Source organism: Zosterops lateralis (genome assembly GCF_965231275.1).
Source record: "Zosterops lateralis genome assembly, chromosome: 1".
Lineage (NCBI taxonomy): Eukaryota > Metazoa > Chordata > Aves > Passeriformes > Zosteropidae > Zosterops > Zosterops lateralis.
Window position 1 is genome coordinate 82,262,732 of NC_139762.1, and position 15,590 is coordinate 82,278,321.

Below are 15,590 nucleotides of genomic sequence, written 5' to 3' on the forward strand. Positions count from 1 at the left end.
TTTGAAGTGTGAATTGAAAGCTGTGAAAACATAGTGTATTTCACACCGATAGAAATAAAATGTGTATCAAAACTTGGCTCTTCAAAATTTACATCTGAAGGTGGTGTCAGCTTGGTATTTTGGTTTTATGATGAAAATTTCCATTTTAGTACCTGAAACAGGAGATTCTGGGGATCAGCAATTGTCACGTGAAGTCCTGGTTAGCTGTGAGCTCATCTGTGGGATCTGTAACTTCACAGGTAAGGGAGCCCCAGTATGGAACAGGATACTCAGGGGTTGGGAGTTTATGGGATAGATTGAGTTTGCAGTGGGAGCAAGAGGAGCCCTTTCAGTCTTGGGTATTTGTGAAGCTGGAACCCTTTGTGCTTATATTGTTCTCCCAGATCTATCTTGACCTTTTGTATCAGCAAATGATTTTATTACTTTAACTTTTTTCTGGTTGCCAGATGGAGTGGTTTTGGGCAGGAGCTGCAAAATAGCACTGTATGCATGTGCTCCATAGCAGGTCTGCCTAGTCTGCTAAAGACTTAACAGGGATTTTAGGCGTGTTTGGAATTACTGGTGCCACAGCTTGCACACCTGAAGCATTGCTTGTACTCAGTTACCTGCCTGAAGCAGAGCCCATCCATGATGCCAAGTACCACCAAACTTTGACACAACAAGAGGAAGAACAAAAACAGAAAACAAGGTGTTCCTTTTAAAATTTTTTACCTAGCAGTCCAAGTCTTCTGGTATTACTCTGCACACTTGCTTTTTCTTGTATTTGTTCCACCTCTAGTGACTTTCACCTTCACAACTTTACTGTATGAACTTGGAAGAGAAGAGTGACAAGGAAAAGGGTTTGGATTTGACTCAGCCTGGATTGCCCTGGGAGCTGTTGGAGCAAGGCCTGTGAGTGCCAAGTGGGATGTGTATAGGACACAGGTAAAGAGGATTTTTTTTTTATGTATAATGTAGTCAGAAAAGGAGCTTAAGAGCAAAATTGTTGACAGCAGGCAGGGAAAGCTGTATTTAAATGATAGTTGAGAGAACATTTAGGAGGCAAGAGGCCTGTAGATCCTGGTCTGGATACTGGAGTGTTCTGTCACTTAGCACTGACACCAGCTTGTGTGTCAGATTTGGAGTAGGACTCTTTAAAACTGGTGCTTCCAAGAAGTCCTGTTTATATCTCATGGATTCATAGAATCACAGAATAGTTTGCATTGGAAAGGGCCTTAAAGATTATTTAGTTTCTACTCCCCTGCCATGGGGGAGTTGCTCAAAGCCCTTTCCAACCTGGTCTTGATCTCTTCCAGATATGGGCATTCACAGCTTCTCAGGACAACCTATTCCAGTGTTTCACCACCCTCACAGTGAAGAATTTCTTCCTAATACCTCACCTAAACCTTTCCACTCTGTTCGATGCCATGACCGTTTGTCCTGAGGTTAGCTTGGAGTTAGAAAGCCCTGAGGGATAAGCAGCTCCACAGCCCAGAGATCCTGAAAACATGTGAAATGTCTGCTCTGTCAGTGTATTGATTTGCTGTTGTCATTAGTTAATAAATTAAGTACCCAAGGCTGGCCACAGTGAAGATGGCTATCCCCGTAACACTGACACCCGTGCCTGCTGATGAGAAGAAGGTTTGAGGCTTCCCCAGCTCAGAGAGGTGATTTACACCCAAAGCATGGATCTCTGGATATCTAGGTGGTTGTGATAAATGTGGCAACTGGGATAGTCAGTGGAGATTGAGGATTAGGGAATAACATTAGGTCACATCATCACAAAGACTCAGCTGCCTGTGCTTTGTGAGGAATCTAAGAAAACATTTTTTGGGTGGTAGATATATACATTAAGAATAAAAATAAATTAAAAAAAAAAAACAAAAAAACCAAAAAAAACAGAAAAAAAAAAAACCAACGAAAAAACCTCTCATAAATCATCCGGTTTCATGTTCAGCCTCTGTTCCAACTTTTTGATACTTTATATTATTTTATTCTTGCTTAATTAACTGTTTCTGGGCTAACGATGCAAAATATTGCTATTGCTGCAACTGTCTATATTTAGCATGATATTGAAGAGAGGTAAACTGTTGTAAATTATGTTTATCTCAGAGAAGAAAAGGTGGCCAGAATGAGTGCATATGAGTTTATAATGTAGAATGACAATTGCTAGAAACAATGGTGTTTTCCATTTCCAATTGCATATAGAACAGAAAAATCCAACCTATTTTTTCTCATTTGTTAATTGGTTCTCTGAAAAGGAGCACGTGTCTGAATTATCCTGATGTCTGCTCTGTTTGATGATGACCTTCAAGGCATGTGGTAAAGGAGACTGTTACTTCTTTCCTCTTTCTCACTCTCTTACCTGGATTGCGTAGTTGGAGGTGAGATGGAGTTTTATTTAAGGGTAACATTAAAACATCAGCCAGGGAGCAAAGCTTCTGAAATAGATTTTTGCTGCCCTTTAATTATCTCAAAGGAAAGTTTGAAGCCATTCAGGTTTCAAGTGTGTCCTTGAATTTTTAGTAAGATTGGTAAGATTTTGAAAATAATAGGGAATATGTATTACAGGTAATTATTTTTTTAACTATTATCTTTATTGCATACATTGTGAGATGAGAAGATGCTAGGTAATGCTGCTCAGTACACAGTTGTTTAAAATGAAATGCGTGCTCCTATACTCCATTTAAGATAAACAAAATCAGTGTAAAATTCTTTAGCTCAAGCACAGAAATAAATGGATCAAGAAGGTGCTAAGGATTTTGCTGCTTCCTGTTAAAGCTCAGCATCCTCTGTCCCTTTTTTTACCGGATGGAGAAGCAGTTGGGGGCCCAGCCTTCGCCTGTCCTTGAAACATTTTTTTACTTAAACCTCCTTGTGAAGAACAAGTAATGCAGAGCTGTGCAGTCTGACAGGGACAGACATAGCTGCTACAGGAGTTGGATGCTGCTCAGCTGTTGGTTTATCCAACCTATAGCTCCTGTTAATTTGAGTTTTTTTTTCATGCAGATCAAGGCACTGTCATTGTTAGCCAGTTCTCAGCGTAAGATGAATCACCGGTGTGCCCGAGACAATCTGTTTCTCTCATACCACTCAGAGGAGAGTCTCTTGATGGCAAAAAAAGTCATTCTAGGCAGAGCAGTTTGGGATTCAGTGACTGACCTTTCTAATTCAGTTGGATGAACTGCTAAGTGGTGGGAATGGTTTGCCATTTTCCCAAATATTTCACGTTGTGATGTTTTTATAAATTGCTTTCTTTGATGAACACAGTTCCCAAATGATTGAAAGTGCTTACTGTGTGATTCTAGCAGCTACCCCAGGTACTCTATAATCTCATCTCTGACTCTTCTCTGACCACAGAAATAGAGCAGATAAACTGTGCAATCCACTTCTTTTTGCCTTAAGTGATCTTTGAGATTTTAACTAGATCAGTTAGAAACTACTCACTGAACTTGTAGTTTTACTGAAACCTTGCTAAATAAATTTTTAAATAAATATTTAAATGATGAATTCTACAAAGACTTAAAAAACGTGTTATAAGTGTTCCAAACACTCAGTTTAACAGCAAGTTCATAATAGAGAAATATCCCTGCCAAGAATATTTCTGGATACTCATATTTCAACACAAAGTCATTTCTTACTCTACTATGATTAATAGCTGCAGCGTTTCTGGGCAGGTGCCAGATGTCCTTCCAGCTCTGCAGAGCAGAGAGCCAAGGTGACACGAGTATCTGCCCTGCTCTGAGAAAACTGTGCTTGCTGCATGTATTTCAATTACTCCCATATGCTTAAGATCCTTCTGTATATTTTCTTAATTAAAGCAATGGAGAAGCAAGCACACTTTAAAGGATACTTCTGTAACAGCTCTTGTAATGCTCTTAAATCAGGAATCTGTATTTTCTGTATTGTGACATATTTCATGCTGAGAACTAGATTGTATTTAGTCTCAACAAGATGTAATGCAGACAGTAAAAAAGAAACATCTTTCTGAACAGTATGAAAATTTCCAAAACAATTCTTTCTCCTCTCCTGGAAGAAAAGTCCCTTCATGTGCTAAGGAATGGCACTTAAAATCTCTTTTCCTACAGACCGGACCTGACTCTACTTTACTTGCTGTTTGCAATTTAATTATATTAAACAAATTTATCCAAATATTCTGCAAAGGAAGACAAAGCTACTTTTATATATAATTTGGGAAAAGGTAATTCAAATTAGTGTCGTGCCACATTATTTAATAAGTTACTTGGGTCATATTTACATCATTTCTACAGTAAAAAAATAGCGTTTGCTTTTCATGTTAATTGTTGACATTCATAAACTTTTGTTTGGAACATTACTAGGGATTCAAAATTCCTGTGTCTATATAAATGTAATGGCATATACCAAGCCACTTCTGTACCATCATGGAGACTTTCAGTCCTTGTCAGTAACAAACAGAAGCTTATAATTGCCTCTGAGATCACTGGCAGGTCCTGCTTTTGTGGAGAAAATATTTTACCCTTAGTCATCTTAGAAACACACCGATAAATTAAGATATTTTTATTTAAATATATGAGAAATTCCATCTTCAAGCTTATTATTCACTTTAAAGTATTACTGCATTTTCAATAATAGACTATTACCTGCAATTTTATTACATTTGACCTATATTTTTTGAGACATTCTCTGATTTGGTCAAAGCGTAAGACTCAAGAAGTTCCAGCAGATAAAAATGGCCTTGAATAGATCTCTAATCAAACACCAGATGTCACTTGGTCTAAGATTATTTAATATAATTTCCGGTCATCACTTATTAGGTTACAATACTTAAATGAATAATTGAATAGGCATCTGCTACTCAATAAAACAAAAGATGGATTCAGTGATACAGCAAATCCCGTTCAAGGGAAATATGGTTAAAGAAACCCAACATCATTTCTTCTTTCAGAGACCTTAGGCATAAACTATGTGACATTTCTTTTTCTTTTTAGCCAGCCTGGAAATTTGTCTGCTGCATAAGAAGACACATAGCTTCACAGATACACTGTTTTCTTGGACAGACTTTCTGCTTTTATATAAATGGACTTCTACAGTTGCTCTGGTTACATGTAACCTATGTCATCTCTAGAGGTTGATGCTCAGGGTTGCAGAGCATTACGATTCTAAGAAAAATCAAACTTGCTGCTCATATTAGATGCTGAGTGGAGCATCTTAGATTGAGTGTAGGGGAAAGAACCCTTAAGAGTACATGTTGGAAATCAGTGAGATCACGGTGAAAACAAAAGAAAGGAAGTCATTAATAAACATCTTTTTTTTCTCTCATCATTTTGGCTCCAAAATTTTTCATAGAATCAGTTACAAAGCTTCCCATGCAAATGTTGCTGTTGCTGTTACCTTTTATCATTATTTGAGGAACACAAACAGCCTAAGGAAAGATCACAGGTACCTGAAGAGAGGATGTACAGGCAGAGAAAATTGTGCCTGAGAACAAAGTAGCAGTACACAGCTGACTGACTGGCTATGGTTCCCCAGTCTCCGCTGATTTAGGATGTGTAGGTGCAGTTCTTAGTGGTAAACTTGGCAGTGCTGGGTTAATGGTTGGGATCAATGATCTTGAAGCTCTTTTCCAACCTTAACAGTTCTATGATTCTGTGGCATCATCTTGTATATTACCTTTGAGCATTATAAGTCTCAATCATTTCCTCCATGAATATTTTGGGCTGTGTTCTGAATGCCTTTAAATTGCAACATCTACAAAATCTCAGAGCAAGGAGTTCCACAGGTCATATTTGCATTATGTGAAGAAGTCTGCTTTCATTTGTTTTGATTCAGTCATCTGCTAATTTAATTCCTAGTGATTGCATTGGAAGATGTGTGGAGGACACATCTTCTCTCCTCTTCACTTGTGATTGTATAGAATATTGCAATATTCCCTTCCCAATCTTATTTTTTCCAGGCTTCAGGCTACCTGTTTAGCTCTTCCTCATATAGAAGCCTTTGTGTGCTTCAGATCATACTTGCCACTCTTCAAACTGTTTCCAATATTCACTTCAGTCTTTTTAAAACCTGAGATGCTCTAAGGTTCTTTATGATGCATCTTGTTGAAGACCACCAGGAATCCAGAGTCTGTCTATGCATCTTTGATGTCCAACACTCACACACACTTTTAGGGAGCTCCAACAGCCTGGATCTATGTAAAGCCTTCCCTGCACTAAAAGCTGTGTTAGCTTTTTTCTGATACATACTTTCCTTAATATATAATCTTGCTTTTGCTGTTCCTTGATGATTGAAGTGTTCTTCCTTATCATTTCAGGATTACAAATGTAGTTGGCAAGTCAGATTCCTGACCTACAAAGATACCTGCACACACTGTATTTATCCAGAACCAGGCCATTTAAGGCAATGTACACAGCTTTTAAGCAAACATTTGCATAAAGTATATGTCAATTTCAGTTCACATATAAAACCCTCCAGTATTTTTTCAGAGGATTTGTCAACATTGAGAGAATGTTTAGAAATCCTCTTTTCTAAATGATGGCAAAGGTAAAGGACCTTAGCTGCATGTGCGTTTGCTGGATCAGGTGCATGTGCTTTTTGAGAGTAAATATTAAACTGAGAGTTATAGAGACATCCTCCTTTGCACAAAGATCCTCCAGCATAAAACCATATTGCTGTGCCTAAGACCTCTTGCCACTGATATAACATTGAGTTTAATTTCAAAACAGCTTAATAGACTGAGTTTTAATATTGTAGCATTTTAACTCACCCCTGTACGCCATCTGGGAACTACATCAGATGCATTTTGAAAAGTATAGGAAAAAGAATTTCTGTCTCACAGCTTTGGCATTTCCTTTTCTTATCTTCTTATCTGCACTCTGGGGCTGGTCAAGTAAACAAAGACGCATTTAAATGAATATGTAAAAGTTCAAATTATCATAGCCTGCAGATGTACAATCATTTAAACAGCCGCAGACTCATGTTAGTGATTACGTGTAAACAGATATAAAAATGGTATTTAAATGTACAGGTATGTAGTTATCCAGCCCTACACAACCAGGGATTGTGCATCTGTCAGTTCTAATGGTTCCATACCACACTGTGCATAATATACAGTGCACAGTGCAGACATTTTCTGCAAGAAGCCAGGGGTCCTTTTTTAAGCTATAATTCTATATTCTCTACTAACTTATATTTTTGTGAGTGACTATATGTACTTTGTGTAGAAGTATTGAACATTCTTCAGGAAGCCGTGGCCATATTGTAGCTCTATAAGCTGTAACAGCTGCTTTATTTACTCAGTGCTTTAGCAATTTCATACAGATTAAAGCCACAGCACAAGAGAGCTATTAAAAATTGAAAGTAATTATAGCAATTTTTCTGGTCTGTTTTCTCTAAGTGATCTGGTAAACTGCAGAGCTAGAAAACTGCAGAGCAATTTCCACACAATTTTGTCCAGTTGATAGTAGAATAAGAGGGGGTTGAAGTGGGTCCTAATAATCAAATACATGGTTACTGGGATATGTATTCCCTTCAAAGAAGATAACCTGAAAACTCATCAATAATTATAAATTGCTGCAAATTATTGAAGCTGGTTTATCTCCTGGGCATAGAAACAGAAAAAAGTATTGCAGAGGCAGCAGTATTTGAGGAGATGTGATGATGAGGCAAAAGGCTATTCTGATCCATTTTGATAGTAGTTGTCTGTGCAACAGTCTCGAGGCAGCCCCAGTAAGGGCAGGATTAAAGATTTAGATTTGCCTGAGGAATTGGCACTATTCTCCCATTCTTCCATTGGTCTGAACTGACTGTTGAATTTTGCATCTTTTGCAATAACTGTGGAACCGGGGAACCTGAGGGCAGGGATTGATTTACTGCCTCTTTAGTGTTAAGGTGCACTGACCAACAAATTGCTTGCTAATTTCAAAGGACTGGCACATTTTAAAGGAAGATGCTGCCCTATTGTTGCAGAGAGGATATGCAAAATTGACTGATTTTTTCATACAGTCGAAGCTCTTATACAACAGCAACCTTTAGTATTACTGCAACAAAGATAAAAAAAATTGCAAAACCAGACCGACTGTAAATATTAAATCCAGAGAATTCAAAAGAAGATAAAGAACTTAATAAAATGCTTAAGTATAAGGCTAGAATAGACAAGATCATCTTACCAGCCCTACTACATTCCTGAAAAATTCTTAATATTGGAGAACATAAGGTTTCATTCAGGCATTCTTTGACTTAGTTATAAAAGTTGAGCTAGGCTAAAATATTTCACTAAAAACAGGCAGAACCCAAGAGCAGGTCTTAGACATTATGGCTCTGATGTAAAATAAACCTTGTGACCTGCAAATTTATGAGCAAGCTCTAGCAGTTACGTGCCTGATCTGAGCTATCAAAGTGATGACTCATTGTATCCCTTGTTTTTCTCTCTGGAAGTGACTTATCCATGTTGCTCAAGGCAGACAGGAACAAAGCCAAAACTGTAAGAGAATAAATCTTGTTAATGGTGTGCTGGGAATAGTCTGTGAGGGGCAGACTGGGAATAGTGGACAGAGGTCCATTCTGATGTCCTCATCAACATCTCAGGTAAACACTATCATAGACTTGTTTAGATTGAAAAAGGCCTTTAAGACCATTGAGTCCAACCATTAACCCAGCACTGACAAGTCCAACACTAAACCATATCCTAAGTACCACGTTTATACAGCTTTTAAGCAGCTCCAGGGCTGCAAATAGTCAGCAGCAAAGTCCTCTCCTTGCAGAGCTGCACAGTTAAAGCTGAGATGCAGTGTGCAGGTGTGTTAGGCTGCAATTACCTGAGGGGCCCCCAAAGTCCTGTCTGCAATTTCATGTCCCCACAGCATCCATACCCTGTATCAGGAATCAGCCATGGTATGATCTAACACATACACACCCTGTAAGGCTTTTTAAGAGTAAAAGTGTTCTTAGTGCTCATTTATGTGAAGCAGTGTTTCAAACTGGAACCCCATTCCGTAAATAAACAACCAGCCCACTGTCATCCAGAAAATAGCAGGAGTGAGGGTGAAGCATCCCCAAAGAGCAGTGCAAATACTAATTTTCACAATATTCCTGTGGCCAGTGTGGTTCAAGTTGCAGAATTAAAAGGTGAATAACCAACATAAGCACAGGCCACAGGCAGAGGAGATGTAGGAACCAGACCCCAGCTGCCTTCAGATCTGTTCCTCAGATAGCCTAGAAATGTTTTACATGTGCACTACAGATAATCAGAAAGCATGCCAGCCTTAAACTGAAGGAGTGCTAAACTGATCAATATGACAAAATGTTTTGAAGCAGCATTAGCTTGCAAAGCTGCTCAAATCTGTTTCGTTGAGGCTGTGTTAAAATTAATTTTAATGCATTTTAGCAAGTGTGTCAAAAGAATTCTGAAGGGAGAAGTCTATTGATACAGATCACTCACCAGACCCAGAGTGAATGGTTTTACAGCCTGGCATAAAAAAACAACTTTTGTCTATTTAGCAAGATGCCCTAGGAACCAATTTTCTAGAGCCATTGTAATTGCTCACCATGAAAATTGCAGGTTGTGTTCAAGAAAGGCTAAACACCAGCAGAACCTTTGTGCGTTTGCTCCACTTTCTGCCGAGCAGCTTTGGCTGCAGCTTTCTGAGCATCGTATCTCATTTACAAGGTGACCCAGAACATAAAACCTTGTAATTAGCCTGAAAACCCAACCTGCTTTCTCTCTCTGCCTGCCAGCCCCCTCGCCTTCTGCTGCCCTTGGTTGCGATGGCAGCGTTTTCTCAACAAAGGGGGGTCTCATGCAGAAGGAGAACAGTGGAGCCAAGATTTTCAGAGCTTTTGCATGCGGGCAGATAAATATTCATGATGCAACTGTGTGCTTAAGAGCTGCTTTTTGAATTAAGTTCTGAGGCTATTGTTCACCCTCAAATAACACCCAGAAGAAACTTTTCCTTATTTGAAAATAAACAAATTCCTAGGTAGACTGCAAATGTGAAATTACCTTCCTTCCCCAAACAGCAATAGGGAAGTGCCAAAAGAGGAGGAAGAAGGATGAATCAGGTGCTTGACCAGGGTAAATTGGTCTGTTGAGATCTGTAAAACCTCCCCAGCTTTCGCTAGGTGACAATTATCATTTGGTCCATCATATTCGTGGTACAGTCAAAAGCAGAATTGTCCTAACTGATGAGAAGTTATGCAATGATCTATGTATTACTTCTAAGCATGTGGTACGAATTTCTTACATGGTACAAATCACAAAAGGTGATTTGTAAGCAAATAAGTAAATACATCTGCAAATGTATTAAGCTGCTGATCTTCTTTTTGATGATTTCCCATCTTATCCTGTGTGGCTTTCTCTTTTTTCGTGTCACTGAATTTTTTTCTTTACGTTGAGATGGTGCAACAACCAAAATGTCTGAATATGCATTGGCACCTATTTCAGCACAAAAAAACCCCCCAAAAAACCCAAAACAAACAAACAAACAAACAAAACAACAAAAAAAAACCCCAAACAAAAAACCCTCAAAAAACTCTGGGATGATTTCAACAGCATTTTTTTAAAATAGTTAACACCTATGCTGACAAAGGCTTATTTCAGCTCATAAATCTTATAAGCATCAAAAAAGATGTTGTACCTTCAGCAGAATGCTGATTACTATAATACATCTTTCTGCCATAAAACTGACAGAGATGCAGATACAAATATACAAGGACTTGAGTGGTAGAGATCAACTTCAGGTTTGGTGACATTAAAACATCTCAAGGAAAGAGGAAAAACTGGGGAAAGAAGGCTGCTTCTATCTGGGTATCCACATTTGGATTAAGAATTTTATATTTTTTAACTAGTGTATGAATGTTATATGTTAGTGATAGGCTACTTTAAAGTGAAAGACAGAAGTACTTTATCACTACAAAGTACATATTCGTTTCTTCTAAAAAATATGAAGTAGACTGTAATTCATTCTTGAAAAAACAAAATTTACTTAATTGCTTAGCAACTCAGACAATACTAACATTCTTAGCCAGGTATTGAGTTCCTTTTTTGAATTTCTGACAGAATCTTTCCTTTCATTTAAAGCTTTGGAACAGCCTCCCAACCTCTTCTGCTCTAAACCCAAGGCTCTCCCCTTACTTTTCTCTCTGTACAAGAGGTAGGCTTGATTTAGAAGTGATTCCACAGAATTGAAAACTGTAATGTATTTGATTCATCTCTATGGCCTTTGAACCATTTGTGAGGAAAGGCTGACTTTTGTTTTCATTAGGTAATTTGGTTAAATTGTAATTGATTTTTTTTAACCTCTTTTTTGTCCTGAACTGTACATGTTGTTGATGTGACTGGATAAGCAGAAAAGTGGACACCATAGGATATGGGAACAAACTTCCCTTTCATGCTGTAAAAGAGAACTTTGCACCAGACTTGGATCAGATGTGTGCAGTGAAATGACAAGAGGAAAATTTTCCAGCAACAAGGCAGAGCAATAGAAATGCCAGTGACACGTAAGGAAGGAATTGTTCCATGGTGAGAGTAGTTAAGCACTGAAACAGGTTGACCAAAGAGGTGGTGAATTTCCTTCCTTGCCAATTCTCAAGACTCACCCGGATGACTTCCAGAAATCCTTTCCAATCATGTTTTCCGTGATTCCATCTAGGGGAAAACTTATTTGTATTTTTCTGATTTCTGCACCAGGACACAATATGATTACTTTCCCCACTGAAATACATTATGGAGATGACTAGGCCCCATGGTGAGGCTAAGGTAATGGAACAGAGCATGAGAAAATAGGGAACAAACCAAGAGAAACTGCCAAACATAACAAACAGCAGAGTGAGCAGCTGGCAAACATTACAGTGTAACACCATGAAAAATGGCTGGATTTCACAGCTGGTTATGGGGAACTGTGTGAGAGAAGGACAAGCTTCCCAAGTAGCTGTAAGAGAACTGGAGGGCAATACTTATGTCTTTTTGGGGTGGCAGTCTTGGGTAGAAAACCACAGTGTCCAGGCTACCATATCAATGGTAGAGGTTTGGGAAAACTTCTTCGCAGAAAGAGTTGTCAAGCATTGGAACAGGCTGCCCAGGGAAGTGGTAGAGTCACTATCCATGAAGATATTTAAAAAATGTGTAAATGTGGCACCTGGGGACATGGTTTAGAGGTGGACTCAGCAGCACTGGGTTAACAGTTGGACTGGATGATCTTAGAGGTCTTTTCTTACCTTAATGGTTCTGTATCATGTAAGGCTGAGATGTAAGAGCTAAAGGTATCAGAAGTGTCAAATGTTGTTATGGATGTAGCAAAACTGGAACCAACGGGGAAAAAGTAACTACAGTTGTTTATTTGGTAGGAGACAAGAGTGGGAAAAGAGGTGGATCAAGATAGGGGGCAGGAATTACAAACATGGGAAAATAGAGAAAAGTGTGGATAGATGAGGACAGCCATGTATATGCAAGCTGCTGGTTGATATGGCTGTCTGATAACATCCTGCATCAAGTGCAGTTTCTCTGATCTTCCTCCTATATCCTATTCTCCACTATATTTTCCCTGCGCAGTCTCATTCTATAGCCTGTGCTTGTGTGGAGAAGTCCGTGTCAGCAACCAGAGAAGGGGACATGGGTCACTAGGGTTCACAGTGCCAACAACATGACAGCACAGGATGTAGACATCCCTCAGTGATGAAGGAAAGGAGATACCAATGTGAAATGGAAGACTTGGCAGAGCTGCTTCTGGGAAGCACTGATAGCTGATACCCAGTCATTGCAGCACTCATTCCTTAGCCCCCCTCATTCCAGATGGGACAGGATCAGGCTGAATATCTTCAGCAGGAACAGAACTTTAAAGGGCTGGATATAAAATGTTTTACCCTATTCAGTAACATGACTTTTTTAACCTTGACATTTCTGATGCAAACACCATAATACATAATGCTGACAAACAACAGAAAATCAGGAAGAGGGCTGGGGGAAAGAAGTGTTCAGAAGTAGATATTTGCTTATTCTTTTCTTAATTGCTTGGCTGCCATGGAGATAACCATAGTGCATAGTTCCAGCAGGAACTACTGTTATTCTTACACATGCAATTCTATAGCTCTGCATATGTCTATCAAGCCTTAAAAATAAAGTATTTCAGGAGAGATTGGCTTTAGGAATCCTGAACCTCACATCTACAAACTGTATTGTCTTTCAATGGTCTCTCAAAGACTTGAGACTAAGGACTGTCTCTCCATATCTGAGGTTTTGAAATGAGTTTTGAAGAACAAGAATTTTATTAGTGAGTTTTTAAAATAATTTATTTAAATCTATGAGCTTTGTTCTGTGTTTTTTCCCTTGTATTTCAGTAAGGCTTAAGCAGCTAAACAAAAAGGGGGAGATAGTGGCAAACTATTGACATATTATTTGATATTTGATTCCCCTTTCCATAGGGAATTCTTCCAGAAGAAGAATTTCTACACTTGACATCTCTGGTCTGGTTCCACAGCTGGGAGGAGTATATCTGCACATATAGACCACTGTTCTTGTTTAAGTTAGTGCCTCTGGAATGCTTAGTAGGAATATACTAATTTCCTCTCATGCATTCTCTCTCATACATTCTCTCTCAGGCATTCTGACACCTACAGATAAGAGAGAAGAAAGCCCAGCACCTTGACAGCCTCTCCAGCTCATAAGAAAGGTTGAGGCAAGGCACGAGATTTAAGGCTTGCTCTCAAAGTCTGTCATGCCTTCACCCAGGCTGGAGGAAAACATCTAACCCACAGTTAAAGACCAGAAATACACAGACTGAGATGACAGCATGAACAGAAACAGATCTACATGAAAGCAGCCCAAGAAGCACTACAGCACAGGTTGGAAGAATGGCCAATGACAGGTGACAGAAATAAAATCAGTGGCAACTAAGGGAGGTGCTGCTTGCAGCAAGGCAGCAGGACAACTGCCTTGTCAGTGAAAGACTGGCACTCTGACAACAAAGCAATAGCTGCATGGCTGTATCACATGGGTTATGCTCCTCTCATCCCAGAATTCCAGTAGGAAGACAGACTGCAGCCACAAGACACCCAAAATTAGGAAGTGACAGGAATTGGGCAGCCACCTTATCTAAGGAGGCTACCTAAGGAACTGGCTTACCTAAGGAACCTTTAGAGGCTATTGTAAGTGAACTCCTGAGGCAAAAGATTATGCTTCAATAACTGGGGAATCCTGAGGGGTACAAAGTAGTTGGCCCAAAGCAGCTATTAGCAAAGAGATTTCAGAATACATAACAAGGATTCAGCAGCTGTCACCTCTAATTCTTCATGTTAAGCAGAAGTGATCCATCCCATACTATCAATGTACATGTTTATATGAGTAAAACTGAGGAAGGAATGATAGGATGGGTGGAGAATAATTTTGGTTTAAAATTAATATCACCTTTCCTTCTCATAGGGTTTTGTATTGATTTTCATTACTTTAATTCAAAAGGATTACAGTCCTTGTTTTTTGAATATATCATTGTCATATTGGGTATTCAGCAGCTTCTAGACAACTGTTCTAAACTTGAGTTATAGGTGCCATAAATTTCCAATTCAATAATCAATAATTATTCCATACAAAGTAGGACAGGTTGGGATGCTGAGGGCTTTTCATCTCAGAGTTCCTGTTATCAAGAAGTGTTCCACCCTTTTATTTGTGAGGGTAAGGTCTGACAAATTAAAGGAAGGTGAATATGCACATGCAAAGTGTTGGATTGAGGGAGCAAGGATTGAGCAGTGATACTCCAGTTCTACTTTACTCTTACTGCAAAAGCCTAAAAGTGATCTCTGGCCCTTCCCTCATTCACCCACATTTATCACATCCTGTGAAGTTTGGTAGAGGGAAAGACTCCTGGTATCAGCAGGATACTTGTTGGTTGCTTGCAGTTCAAATTAGCCTGTGAGGTGCTACTTCAGAAACTGCAATGTAGTTTCATGGGGAGAGTGTTCAAAAAGAGCTTTAGATCCTGATTTCCACAGGCAGAGAAACACTGTCTCTGCAGTATTGTCTCTGATGTCAACCTCAGGGTTCTTCTATAAAAGAAATTACACTGCTTTCTCTACTCACTATGTTCTCTTTCCTTCTCAGCTTCTGTCTGTGTACTAGGTGAGACCATCTTCTACAGGACTTTTAAGAATGTGAATTGTTACCATATAAGCATTGACACTTCTAGCCAGATTTTTTAGAGCTTAGGTATCAAGCAAAATGGAATTTTTGAGAATCTAAAATTTAAATCTAGTCACCAGGCCAGATAACTGGACAACATTTGAGTGCATAACTCCTTGCCTTGCTAGAATTATTAATACCACTTCTTCCTCCCTGCACTTTGACTTTCTCAGAAGGTCATCTGGTTATTCCCAGACCAGTTCCACTTTTGAAATAAAGAGAAGCCATGGTGATATATATGTTCATGCTTAACACAAATGCAGTGCTACTAACCCTGTAAATCAGAATTCAAGTGGAAATTATTTGATTCCCTCCTACTAATGAAATAACTCACTTTTACTTGGACACAAAGAGGCTTAAACAATAGCTGTAGCTCCAATGGTCATTTATTTAATTACACTTTCACTATGTAAGTCAGCATGCAAAGGAGACACCATAGGCTATAGTTGTAGAAATCATTGAATGT

General features: G+C 38.9%; 1 long non-coding RNA gene across 1 annotated transcript; it reads left to right on the forward strand.

Annotated features, from left to right (window-relative positions):
* The first annotated feature begins 148 nt into the window (after positions 1-148).
* LOC310918349 lies at positions 149-3,467 on the forward strand. The gene is made up of 3 exons (XR_014591643.1): positions 149-239; positions 779-924; positions 2,989-3,467. It is a non-coding gene; the product is annotated as an uncharacterized lncRNA (long non-coding RNA).
* Positions 3,468-15,590: the final 12,123 nt, after the last annotated feature.